This window comes from Haemaphysalis longicornis, unplaced genomic scaffold (genome assembly GCF_048455015.1).
Source record: "Haemaphysalis longicornis isolate Haplotype H1 unplaced genomic scaffold, Haemaphysalis longicornis Haplotype H1 scaffold_3, whole genome shotgun sequence".
In the NCBI taxonomy this organism is placed as follows: domain Eukaryota; kingdom Metazoa; phylum Arthropoda; class Arachnida; order Ixodida; family Ixodidae; genus Haemaphysalis; species Haemaphysalis longicornis.
Genome location: NW_027526335.1, coordinates 58,420,511 through 58,434,723, shown reverse-complemented (window position 1 = coordinate 58,434,723; position 14,213 = coordinate 58,420,511). Strand labels below are relative to the sequence as shown.

The following is a 14,213-nucleotide window of genomic DNA, read 5'->3' as shown; positions in this document are numbered from 1 at the left end:
TGTTCTATTTCGCTTCTCTCAGACGCTGGTTTCTATCCCTTTTTTTACTTATTTTGTACAAACCAATCTGACGTGAAAGCGATTCTTAATTTATATACATGTGTTTTGCCTCAAAACTGACCAAGGCTAATTTTGCGCTAACTTAAGCGATGTTGATGTTAGCAATATCTCGCCTATTTCAACCGGACTAGTTGTGGAGCACTGTCAAAAGAATTTGGTCTTTATTAGTTGCTCCCATATCTTTGGTATCGATTTGTGGCAACAGCACAAGGGCACCAGCATTATCACCATTAATGTCGAAATACCTATCGCCAGTGGTGTCATCTGCTAACTATCACTAATTAAAGAGGGAAAAGCCACTGCTGAACTTCTTCCACCTGGTCCCATGCACCATCTGATGCATCAGTTCTTTGTCCCCAAAATGCTTTCATCTCAACCATACCCCCCTTTCCCTGCTTCAATTGCGTACCCGCAGTTACCCATATTGCTCGCCATTACGCGTCTCCTTTCCAACCACAGCGCGTAAAGGAAGTCTCCGAATATAACGCCAACGGCATACGCTTCGTGTGCGCGAAACTCTAGTTTCGTGTCTTTTAATGAAATTTTATTTAAGTAAGGCCACTTTTTTCCAAATGCATTGTATACATTTTTTTTTCTGTAAAAAAGAATGTTCTGGGATATTTCCATACACTAATTTAGGCTGGAAAAGCAGCCCATCAAATCATTTTACTGAATTTTTTACCGTGCCGAAAACGCTATACACGGTACCACTTGACAACTCAAAAAGATGCCACTATTGTACTATAATCGAGCCACAACATTGTATAAAACCTTATTGGCGTTGCCCCTTGCCGTTTTTTAAACACCCGGTTTGCACTGAAGTTCTGAACAAGCGATTTGGTGGTCAAAACGACGTTACAAAACGCTGCATAGCGTTCGTATAATATCAGCGTGATCACCCATCTTGGCGGACAAGTATGACGTCTCAGGATTCGGCACCAAGATACTTCCCCTCATATCTTCTAAAAGTGCACGTACGAACGTTTATTCTCTCTAAACAAAAATAAATTGTGATTGGTGCACCGCTTCCTTCCACGGAGCATGCAAGCCGTACGGCGAAAAGAAAGAATTACGAATTCATACCCTTTTCTTACAAATGATTCGCTACTGCCCTCCCGAGGGTAACAACTACACAAAAAGCTTCCCTCTGTCGTGTCGAAATCGGTAACGGGAAAAAAAGGGTACACACCCAAACGAGTCCGAATCACGCCCTGCACAACACATTCGCTGCCTCCAGCGACGGAGTCCATCATCATCGTTGCCGCGTTTTCAATATTGCGCTCTTCCCATCCGCCCTCTGGCCGGCCACCCCCACTCAGGAAACAGTTAGAGGTCATAAAACGGATCGGCCCAAAAGGACGTCTCCGACGGCGATCACACACGGAATGAAGACAAACCGACGCCCCCGCCAGATAAAAGAAAGGACCGAGGGAGAAGAGAGGACCTTCCCTGGGAAGTGTGCACGTGGAAGGCACGGACGAGCCGAGAAAGTGGAATCAGTTACGAGCTCTCTCGTTCGGCTCCGCGCATGCAGGGTCGCGTGAGCGCGTGCACGCGGACAGCGTTGTTCCCATCCTAAATGCATTCGGCGCACGCGAAGGCCCCGCTGCATTCTCCGCTGGCGGCCGACTCGGTCGACTGGGACCTGCCCTTTTCAATCGAAACAATGAGCCGCGTCTTCTCGAAGAGAGGGAGCTGGCTGGCCTCCACGGACCAATAACCGTAATTGCGAGAAAACGAACGTCCCGCCGACGCATACCACGCCCGAGATAAAAGGCAAACGGTGCCCGCTTCGACGTTTCTCCTCGCCTAGCGGCTTCGCTGCGTGCGCGGGAGAGATATCCGCCGATCGAAAGAACGCACGAAGACGAAAGGCTGATCGCGGGCGCATACACGTGAAGGCGTATGCGCACAAAAAATTCCCTCGTATACGCGAACCATCATGAATGGCGAAAAAAAAAAAAGAAATTCTGGCTTCGTTGGTTCGTTAATTATTCGTTTATGACGCGATAGCGCTAAAAATTTGGACGTTCGGTTCGAAGAAGAGAGCACTAAATTAAGCCTGACTATTTCTTACGAGACTCGGCTGTAAAGTGACATGATAATGACGATGGTGATGCTGATTGGCTTTGCCTTTATATCGACGTGATTGGAGAGCGGAAGACCGCCAGAGACTTCCAAGCAGCTGACATTACAAGCTTTCATTGTAATTACGTACCATTAGCGGCATACTTTAGGGATTGTCTGTTTTTAATCCCTTTCCCAACTTCGGCGGCATCTGGCTTGCTCTAAGACCATCTAGCCTTCTACGCCAAACCATCTATTGCTGGGTGTATCATGACTGCCCCGCGTGCAGAAGCGATGTCGCAAAAACCCCACCATGCTAGCCCTGTGTCTCGAATTCCCAGCGAAAAATAGCACCACGCCATATTTCCCGGGTCCAAAAAGCCCCTATGCCGGTTTACCCGAATAATTCTCCCGTGGTGGTACGCGGAAACGTCACTTTTTGGGCCTAAATGATTTAGAAACAGTAAGATAACGTAAGTCGACCATCTCAACAGAGAGGTAGAGGGAGCAAACAGAGCTTACAAGGGAAGAGGAAGGAAGGAAGCTGTCTTGTATATCGTTGTAATCGCGTGGTTATCAACGTGACATTTCGCCACCCCCTCCGTCTTGAACTAGCACTGGGATAGCATGCCTTCCACCCTTAGCAGCGCTAATTCGGATTCGTGGTCGAAGTAGGGTTTATTTGCAGCCCACTGCTGCGGAAGTGATTAACACGCAGTGAACTTCTTTATACCAAGCCCAGTGACACTCAGAGGTCTCTGGGGCTGCCACCTGCGGCCGAGTGCGACATTCAGCATCAAATAAACTACATTGCCGTGTAGGTTATTCATACTAAAGAATGGCAGGCTACAAGTATGTCATACAGCTAAAGGTATGCCATACCACCATGTATGACAACGTTATTAATATTTTTTTTTTGCGAGAGATTGCCTACGGCATAAGAAAAAGTCTTCATAGGTACAACGCTGCACCCGTTTCGCGCAAAAATTCAAGAAGAGACCGATGCTGGGGCCCCCACATCCAGCGCTTGAGATGTGGGGGTCTCTCAGGATGGAGCCCTGGCTGTGACTCGGGGGTGTTTCGTTCGGGCATCTCTAAGACCTGGGCAAGTCTATAGCAGGTGTTCAACGTCAGCTCCTGATGCAGGAAGCACACAGAAGGGGCAGGCGCGGGCGAAATATTCGCCACTAGATGAGGCAGCTACTTCGGTCAAAGTTCTCGTTTCTTTACTGTTCTTCTTCCGTCATTCCGTCTCCTGTCATTACCCGCACAGAAAAATCACAAAGAAAACAAACGTAAGAGAGAGAGAGAGAGAGAGAGAGAGAGAGAGAGAGAGAGAGAGAGAGAGAGAGAGAGAGAGAGAGAGAGAGAGAGAGAGAGAGAGAGAGAGAGAGAGAGAGAGAGAGAGAGAGAGAGAGAGAGAGAGAGAGAGAGAGAGAGAGAGAGGGTGCTTTTTAATGTGAACTGATGAGGTCAGCCATGCTAGTGACAAGGCTTTGCTACGTCACATGGGGGATGACTACGATGATGAGTGGTGAATGTCGGACATTACGGGTACAGCAGCAAGACAATCAAGAAACGTTGAAAACAAGAAACAAGGAAATGCTCTAGAAAAGTTCAGACATCAGAATAAGATTGAACAAAAAATCGTTAACGTGAACTCTGAACACAAGGTAAACGGCGCCAACAAAAGGAAGACCACCAACCCAGGAAAAAGAAATAGATAAACACCACAGCGCAAAAGATTACATATCTTGAGGCACTTGCACCTTCTGTGCTCTAAAGACATTTGTCCAGTTCAGAGTATCGTAGGAACCGGAGCAGAACTTTTGTCCCCATGGTACAATCAGCCCTATTGACCCAGGGCCCAAGAAAATGACAAAGTTCGAGCCTGCCTTCCTGACGTACACAAGACAGGGAGCTCGCTGCAGTTTTTTTTTTTTTTTTTTTTGCGCAGCAGCGAGTCGAGGGCAGACGCACAACAAGTTATTTACAGACTCACGCACGGCGCAAGTCGAGCACAGGGGGGAATCGTCCCAACCTATCTTAAACTTAAAACTTCGAGTAAACGTAGAAAACCGTGGACTTACATTATGAGAACGGCGCCTAAAGAACGGGTTTTCTGGAGCGAAGCAATCCGCGCGGCGCAAATGTGTCAGGGGCTTATGAGTGCGGGGCTTTCGAAAACAGAGAAATAAGGGGGTTCTGGCGCGGGGCAACTGAGACGGGGCTTTTGAAGTCGTGGGCGTTCGTGCACCACATCTATCATTCCCGACTTATCTGTAAAAGGTGCTCTACAACACGAATGGTGTTATAATGACGAAGCAAACATTAATACACGTGAAGAATATTTATACTACTCGCAGTACTACTCGAACTCGCACTACTCATCCCCCCAGTACTCTCAATACTGCTGTGGAGGGTTCTGAAACTCCAGGGCTCAGATGAAGAGTTAACACAGTTGCTTATAGAAATCTATAAAGATAATAAAGTGCCCCTGACATGGGAAGGGCTGAAATGCGCACAGCAGGTCAACACCCATTGAGGACTGAAACAGGGATTCCCTTTGAGCCCAATACTGTTTATGCTTTACATGGTAGGGTTAAAAAAGAAACTAGAAGAAAGTGTAAGGATCTAAGACCGCTTACTGTGCGTGGATGCCTGTAAGGAAACAGCGAGAAATTCTGCAAAGCCAAAGAATGATTAGCATCTAAAAAAATCCCCGGAGATGATTTCTGCCGGAAGTCTTTTTTTCTTGGGTGATTGAAGTAGTATTATGGTACTACTATGCCTTCTACGCTACTAACAGCATTTGCGCATACTCTCAGTCCCCTCCACCGCTTTCAAGATTACACCCAAATTTTATATTTAATTTTAATGCCAAACGTTGGCAAGCTTATTCCCCAAAAATGTAATGTGTGGTTTAGCGAAAAAAGAACGAAAGGCATGAATATTTATTTCTTCCTTCTTCCCCTAGATTTTTCGCTACAACCATGCATTCCGCTTCAGGTTTAAAGAAGGCACAGATTCCTTCTGTATTTAATAAATATTCGCTTTCTTCCAAATCCGCCTAACCATTTCTGTCTCCTTTCCGAAGAATGTATATATAGATTTCATCCTTCTACTTGTCCTTCTGAAAATTTTTTTACGTTGTGATGTTTTCCTTCCCAGCACTGAACACCTCACCGACGACGATGACGACAACGACGATAATGATGATTTGAAACGGGTTATGGCCAATGCCGTCTAGCCTTAGCGAACAAGCGGTCCCTTAGTGGTATTTACTCCCATCATCGATAGTGTTTTGTGTAAGCGTCGCCTCAGCTGTGAGCATTTAATCCTACATACCACAACGTGACATTGGTGAATGAAGTCTACGAAGGCTGTACTCTGCTCTAAACACCGAGCGAAGCTCGGCTGATTGTGCAAGTAAGTTGTCCACGAGTACAGAGCCGACAGGGAGTTATGCCTTTCTGTGCCACGTTGAACGTGAACAACACATTTTCGCACCCCGCACACGCACGCGTAAGGAAGGCTACGGGTGGCGAGGACCGCTTGTAAGCTACCGCGCGTCCATAGCGTGGGATATCAAGCCGAGAGATTCAGAAGCACCAGCGGGATGTTATTAAAACGTAAGAATGGCAGGCGCGGAAGTCTACGCGCACGGGCTTGAGGCGCTGTGTGGGCATCAGACTGTTGCCGCTGATATGTGCTGCACACCTCGAGCTGCGGGGGCTGCTAAGAGCACGACGTGTGCGATGCCTCACGTCTTGCGTCACGCCTGTGCAGTGTATACGTGACAGAGTCGGAGCCGATACAAACGTGTGGGCGATCTTGATAGAGAAATCTGCCGAAAAGAAACAATGGACGCACGTCTCGCCGTCCTTCGGCGCCCGCTGCATGCGGAGCCTGAGAGCACGAGCGAAATCAGTTCACGTCTCGGCGGCTTTTTTTCCTTCGATCCCCGATGTCCGCCGCCGCCACAATGGTCTTGCAGGAGAGCCAAGATGACACGCCCCTGATGGCTGAGCGCGGTGGAACGAACGAATCAAGAAACGTGTGCTTGCCCTCGTTTTTTGACGCGCACTGTTCTTCGTCCTGCGTTTGTTTTTCGCGCGCAATCTCCGGGATCACTGGAAATGCCGCCGCTGGAAGTTTCCCAAACAATCAAGGATGTGAAGATTAGTTACAATAACGTCCAGTAGTTGGTTAAAATGACAAAAAAATTCCCTGAAGAAAAGTGAACAAGGAGTATTGTGCGCCGCTAGTACAAAAGAACAAACTTTGCTGCATTAAAATAAAATAACAGCGTAATGACCACTTGTTATAACAACCGGGCTGTTTTCTCTCTTTATCGTTAGCTGTACTTTCCGTTAATCGGCTCTGCCACGCGCGCGTGAAATAACACAACCAAGCATTGTTTACTGTCAGGCAGATCGCAAACATTTCTGTACGAAGACATACCGTCGTCAGCTAAGCGCGAGGGATTGCGTGGTTATTGTATGATAGGTTCATTGTATAGATGGTGTTTTATGATAGACGCTTAGTGCCCGCGTGGAAGTGTTTGGGAGCGAATGGAAAGCGAGAAATGTCATTAATGCGAACCTTGCTCTCTCATTCGTACCCACAGCGTGCGCGGCGCTCGACTGCGTTCAGATCTGCACGCTATGTTTCCCGAATACGTAATTCCTGGCAGTGACACCATTCTTTTAAACTAGGTCTCATTACATGGTTATTTCTTATGGCTTCTGAAACATCGAGTGGCTCGCTTCCATGGTATAACCTCAGAGCCTTCTTAAAATCACTTAACAGACACTTAGAGGCGTCGCCAGCCACAAGGAATTGAACAGACTAAAAGGGTTTGATGGTGATATATTAAATCATGTGGCCAGTTCTAATATCGATTCGATATCGATCATACCAATACAAATATCAAATCAAAGTCAGGGTCATGTTTATTCCAACATAATAGTTATGTTGAGGACACGAGGAAAATGCCATTTCGAGATTGACGAGGCCTGGCCCCATATACAGTTCAACCAGCAGTTGGAATGTACGCTCATTTATATGCAGTGTATGTGCATTCATATACATGTGGGACAATAAATCTGGCAGACTGATTCGAAAAACGTAAAAGGAAACGTTCTTTTTTATACAAAAGCAATTCTCGGGCACATTTATCCATAATTATACTTCTATCACTAAAATAAATATTGAATAAAGCAATTAATTATGTAAGAAAAAATCACTGCACTGTAAAATGAGTACTATTATACATTTTTAGACTGTTGCGGAAGCTAACCGGACAATATTTCTTTTCATTCGTAAGGACACGTTGCCAGTTCTCTGCGCTTAGTTTATGGATTTAACTTCTAATTGAAAACTATTAGTGTCATTGCCATCAGCTGAAGCAATAGAAGGCTTGGTCAGCCCTTCTAGTCACACTGAAGAAAATAGAATATGCTTAATCACTGCGAGGTATCAATCAATGCCTGGGCGGCCACGATACTGCAATGGTATACGAGTACTGCTGTACACCCTTCCGTCCCATCTCCCCTTCTCATGCACAGGCTTCATTCCTTAAATGCTCAAGCAAACACAAGAAAAACCGTAATTAATCCATCAGCCATCGAGCGCGTAGTACACTTCGAAAAGGCACACACCATAAACCAGGCGATGTCGAGAGCTCACGTCCGGTCTCTGCCAGGCAAGCATTAAAACATTACCAGGCGTCCGAGACGCCATCAGCAGCCCACGGCAGAGGGCACCGCAAATGCTCGTTACAAATGTGGCGGGCGGACTGCCTGCGCGGCGTATACGGTAGCGCCAAATCGGGCCAGGCAGCGGGCCTAAATCGGCTCATTACGCCCTAACAACATTGAGCCCGAATCGGCGGCGGCCGTCGAGAGCCCGCGCTTGCACACACACACACATCTCTTCATATCTCCCTCGGCTGCGCGTACTCGGAAGTTGCGAGTTAGCCTCGGCCGCTGCGCGTGATTTAGCGGCCGGTACGAGAAACCGCATCAGGAGGAAACGAAAGAGCAAAACCTTCTTCCCTCAATAAGCGGGGCTTCGGAGACATGAAATAAGAAACGCGCAAGCGCTGCTCCCGGTGAAACGAAACGTCCGCTGATCGCTCGCGCAGTGCGGGGCCGTGATTTGCGATAGTAAGTAGCAATGAGCATCAAAGACGAAGCGTACTCAAGAAAAAGATATGAAACAGAAAAGCGATGTCAAGTATGGCGCTGTGCAAAACGCACCCGGAGCGCGGCCGTAACCGGTGAGGCGGACTTAGACTGCGTTCGTGCGTTTGTATAAGCGCCTGGCAACTATGGTTCTCGCGCTCATGCGGGGTTCGCTCTTGCGCGCCTGAACGGCTGGCTTATTAATCTAATGAGCGTAATTTCGTGGGAGCGGTACGCGTATCTGATTTCACCCCCGCCCCGAGCAGCTCGGGGTCAGAAATTTAGTTAAGTCGCGATCATTTCGCGGCGCTTTTTATTGCGGCACTCCGAAACGAATCAAACACTGGCCAGACCGGCAAGACACGGTGTAAGGAGGCGAACTAACGGAGGAAAGGTGAGGGTTCACTTTCGCTTTTAACAAAATTACGCACATATTGGAATGAGGAAAAAAAAGGTGGTGAGGAGGTCGACGTGGTAGTTCTAGAACAACGAGTGTTAATGAAAGAAAAAGTAGGAAGAACAGCAACGAATAAAAGCGGTAATTCTTTTCCGCTTCGCGGAATATTGTTCGGGTCGCGATACGGGCAGTGCCCCATGGCTGCGTAACGATGTCCCCTCGTTTGCGAAGGGATTACTTTCCCGGGACGAAAATTACCGGCCTTTCGGGCGGCGACAAGCCTCACGGGACCGGTGGAGCAGTAAGTGAATTACGCGTACAGTTGTACAACACATAAACGATTGTACAGAGACTTGCCTCGGGGTACGCTAGAGGGAGCTAATTGCACTGTTTTTTTACGTAATGGATACCTTGAGCGGCTTCGGAGTAGGTTTTTATCTGCGCCCTTGAACTTCTCCGCTCACTTTTGTTTGACATATCTGTAACAGCGGGACGAAGTTTACAATAACAGCTTTTCAGCGTTACAAATGGTGAGCCGTTAGTTTTGTTTTAAAGCCAAGCTTTACTACTCTGCTCCAGCTGTTTCGCCGTCGCGGGGAATTTGACCTTCAGTTGACCGCAGCTGCGCCGTGCCCTTGGCAACGCATCACGTGACTTGCCGGTCGAGCTCTGCTGGCGGCCGCGTTCGCTATCCGCCGCCGCTGCCGGCTTGGCGCATGCGCTCTCCACGACTGACTCGCCGCGCGCATGCGAGCTCGGCCATGGATGAGAGCGAGGCCGGGCCATTTCCACTGAGCGTTGTCCGAAAGCGGGAGGCTTTTGAACCGTCGTCCGCAAGCGGCGTCTGACCACGCCGCGGGCGTCGCCCGGCGGGCCGCTTCACCGGAGGAATGCCGAGGCGCGAAACTAGAGCCAGAGACGGAGGAAGAGGGAGCCGTTAGGCTCGCAAAACGCCGGAGGTGGGACCACAACGGCAGACAAAGGCAGGCCTTGGATGAATAAAGTAATAATTACACCTAAATCAAAGGTTGAACAAGTGAAACCAAGACTTAACCAGGCTAAACCAAGCTTTCGCTTTGCATATCCAGGGTTAGCTGAGCTAAGCCGCACCCATTTAATCATTAGTGACAAGGATTTTTTGTTAACGTTGCCATGACCAAATTTTTGCGAAAAAAACGTTGCACGTGGTATTCTCGGGTTTCGTTCCTCTCCAACCTCCAGGTTTTATCCGAGGCGATGTTTTACGTACGAACGTTTTCTTCGTCTCGACGTAAGGCGCTAGCGGCTTTGTTTGAATATGTCAACGTTATCGTGCCACTGAGATGATTTAGAACACCGCCATCTTTCCGAACCGGTAAATTCAAGTTGTCACACAAAACGAGCTTTTAGGACTTGTTATTCGTAAGTTGTTACGAATAATAATAATAATAATAATAATAAAAAGAAGAAGAAGAAGATGATGATGATGATGATGATGATGAACGCGGTACGAGCAGCCCGGTAACGGAACAAACAGGGAAAATATTTTGTTGGTCCGTATCGGTACCATTGAATTGAATTGAACGCTCCTCCATTGCACTGAGTTCTTCAAAGAACTCCGTTACCTTGAGGTCTTTATGGAGGCTTCTTCGTAGAAGATACTGGAGTTATCCGCAGCTTGATTCATCGTCTCACCATTGCTCCACGCGCATACGCCAGAAGAATCGATGTGATCTCGACAGTCTGAAAACATGCGCACTAAGACTTTCCCGTACGCATTCTTCACCGCAGTGCAAACGAACGCGTCGTTCGTGAGACCCCTAAAGACTCACAGAACCGAGCATGCGCTTAACAACTGCGTAACATCTGCGACCTAACGAAGCTATTCACTCACATGAAACAAAAGGGAAACCAATAGGCTCCCAAGACAAATTTGAACTCTTTCCCGAGCATGTACCAAAGCGGTGGAAGCCGACCAGCTACACACCCGCCAGGTTGTGTTCCCTCGGAGCCCTCATTCAAGTTGAAATTGATGATCAGCGGCCGGGAAATCTGATGCCGCGGAAGGAGAATCCAAGGCGACGCTTGCGCGAGATACGCTCCCAAACTCTTCCTGCATACTTACGAACCCTCGCAGAAAAAGGGGAACAAATTCCCTCCCCCTCTTTGTCCGCATCGTCTCGGTGTGGCGCTCTCTTCTGCATGCGCAGCAGCGCGCACATTCGAAGCCTCCCTCATCAGGCAAATTCTCGAGTGGCGAGCCACGAAAGAAAAATGACCGCGTCCGCGCGACGTGATCGTGCCACCCATAAAGGACGACGTACGGGCCGAGAACCACCAGCCAGGGCTCTTTCCCCCCCCTCTCTTCAGAACGGCGTCGCGAGCACGCGTCACACCCGGCCGTGTGGCGTTAAATACGATACGGAAGGGCGGCGCGGAAGAGAGAAAACCTCGGACCCCTTTATTAAAAGTCGTAAACCACGAGGTCAGGGGTAAGAACAAGAACACCCGCCTTTGGCTGTGCCATCTTGTTTGGCCGCCTGCGCTTCGCAAAGAGAACGCGACACCCGACTCCGCGATCCTTAGAATTACTTCCCCGTCGAATGAAACGGCAAAGAAAAGCGTATTTTCCGCCGTGCGCATCCTGCGGTGGATGCAGAAGCAGCAACGGAAATCGGCGGGTGCGAAAAGTCCAACCCTTCTGCTCCCTCGGTGCTGCTTCCTTTCGGAGGGGGCTTGATGCTGCGCCGCAAAGCGCACTCCAGAGTATGCGTCGGCGGGCCAGCTTTCTCCCAGCGCGTGTAGGTGCACTACTGTACGTTATGGTGTAGTTATCAGCCGGTACTTGGGTGAACCGAATGAGCTAGCGCCCTAGGCGCCAATTACGAGGTGCGTGGAGTACACGGAAAGGGTCCTCGTCTTACTGAGAACTGTATTGTTTCTGTTCATTAGCGAGCGCTGGCTTCCACAACAGCAGCCACTTCCTTCTACGCGAGAGGTGGCAATTGTGGGTGTCGCTGGAGCTGCTGGTTCTCGCTACTTACGATGCCTTGAGTCTTCAGGATCGATTTTCTGCTGCTGACGCGAACATTTTAAGATAGAAAGTTCTACTTTTCGATTGATTGTAGACTTTAACCCACCGACGCAACGCAGGTGATGAGGCGCGCCGTAGTGGAGGGCTCCAAATTAATTTTGACCACCTTTAACGTACGCCTAAATCTCGTATACACGGGTGATTTTGCTTTTCGCTTCCATCAGAAAAGCGACCGCCGCGGCCGGGAATCGAACCCGTGACCTCGTGCTCAGCAGCAGAACGCCTTAGCCACTGAGCCACCGCGGCGGGTGAAAGTTTTACTTTTCACTCGAATTTTTGTCAACTGTGCACCGCGGGTTTTCGCCAGATGTTTCGATACTTGAGAACGGTCATTAAAAAAAAAAACGTGAATGACAGTTTATTCTTCCTGGTAGCACTACACTTTCCACGGCGCACGCGCACGTAAGTGCTTTCTTTAGTGCTCGCGGAATTATACAATGAAAAGAGTAGTGGTAAGCGTTGGGTACATTTCCAGCGGCTAGGGGAACCCACGAAAGTGCAAGGACAAGTGCTGGCTCGGCCCCGTCAAACAAAATAATAAAAATAACAGTGGCACACCGACGAGAAAGTAAGCAATAAGGCAAGGGATCGAAATGCCCCAAGGAGGAGGGGCGGTGACAGATAACACGCCAGTCTCCGCCATTGTATACAGAGCGAATCCAGCAAAAAGAAAAAGTGCTTTTGTGGGGCTTAGCATCCTTTTAAAAAATGGCGCTATGTTTGTTCCGGCTGATCGAAGCCAGGCACTCGTCTCCCATGGCGAACGGCGGTCGCGGCAAAACGGCCGGAAGTGAGCAGCACGCGAGAAAAGCAAGCGATGTAGAAAGAAAACACGCCATATTTGACTTCGTTCATTGGTTCCTTCTGCCGCAACCATTCCCCTTCTTTTTGTTTACTTTCTTCGACTGACAGCTTTGCGGTGGAGCCAGGATGGTACAGAAGAGGGATTGCACTGTTATGCATTACTCGCCTGATTTTGCGAAGCTTCTGGTGAACCAAGAAAAAAATATTGGCAAATGTGTGCGATCTTGTCTTTTGTACAAGACACCTACAGGGTCCAAGCTTTTTCCACACAAAAAGAAACCGTCCCAGTAAGATGACTCGTTGGACATTATCGTTCGCGTATCGCTAGGCATATAGTTCAGCTGTAAAGTACGTATTAGGGCTTGCGTTCGTTCGTTTGTTTCACGACAAGAAGCCACCTCACTTCGCAACAAAGGCTACGTTCAGACTACCGACGCGAAAGCCATATCGTGATCTGTGGACGTAAAAAAAAACGGCGTGTCACGCAGTTCGGTTGGCTGAGACGTGAAATGACGTCATTGTTTAAAGTTATTACGACAGTATCAGCAACAGTCCGAATCCGGCCTAATAAACCCTCTACAGCTATTAGCCTGAAGATTTCGGGTCCATCGCGCCGCAGCACAACGTGGACTATGTGAGACATGCCGCAGTGGGGGCCTACGGTCTAATTAGTGCAAAATCGGCAAGAAGGCCGCAGCCAAGCAGCACGCGAGAAAAGTATGCAGTATATAAAAAACGAACACGTTACTTTGACGTCATTCATTGGCAGCTGTTACCACCCCAATCCCATTTTGTTGTTGTTCAACTGACAATTTTGCGGGGTTTGACGTGCAAAATTGCAGGACTTATGGGCAGCGAGCTTGCATAAAATGAAGCGTCTGTAATTCACCTTTATCGAAAAAAACAGCCTTCACGACCCGGAACAGAACGGCCTAGTGCGTATAGCATCAAAACGCCTTCACCACGCAGCAACCACGGTGGGTAGGCGGTCGAATATAGGCTGTGTTATGTGTATGGAGTCCCACAGACAAAAAATTCCTGGATCGATCAAGCCTTCGTTGGGAATGTACCTGCAGAATGAGGAATAGGTGCTTGTGCCACGAATAACCACCAATAACCTCTCTCTCTCTCTCTCTCTCTCTCTCTCTCTCTCTCTCTCTCTCTCTCTCTCTCTCTCTCTCTCTCTCTCTCTCTCTCTCTCTCTCTCTCTCTCTCATCTCTCTCTCTCTCTCTCTCTCTCTCTCTCTCTCTCTCACAACACACACACACACACACACACACAAAATGTAGTCTGGTCCAAATTTGGATTGACCAATACTATTAAGCTGCGCTGTCGTTTCGGACGAAAAGCAGACAAAACGGCCTCACTTTTTTCACACTTTTCACTGCCTTTTTTCATTGTCATTTCAAAAAGAAGTGTCTTACGAAAGACGCTGTTCGCAAACGGGCTTAAAACATTTAGTCGGGCCCGCCCAGGGGCTGAAGTTCGAAACTAGGGGCCCGAAATGGAGATTGACACCGGAAGTGACGCGACAAATAGCGGTCGCGTCGGGGGCAGCGCCGGCTAAGCCCCATTTCATTTCCGGAAGGCCCTGGCCCAACTCGACGTCCCCGTGAGGTCCCC

The 14,213-nt window shown here is 48.6% G+C and overlaps 1 protein-coding gene across 1 annotated transcript in view; it reads right to left on the bottom strand.

Moving 5' to 3' along the window:
- Positions 1 to 14,213, bottom strand: part of LOC144175231 (uncharacterized) — a 170,491-nt gene that overhangs the window by 26,486 nt on the left and 129,792 nt on the right. The gene's annotated exons all lie outside the window — the stretch shown is intronic.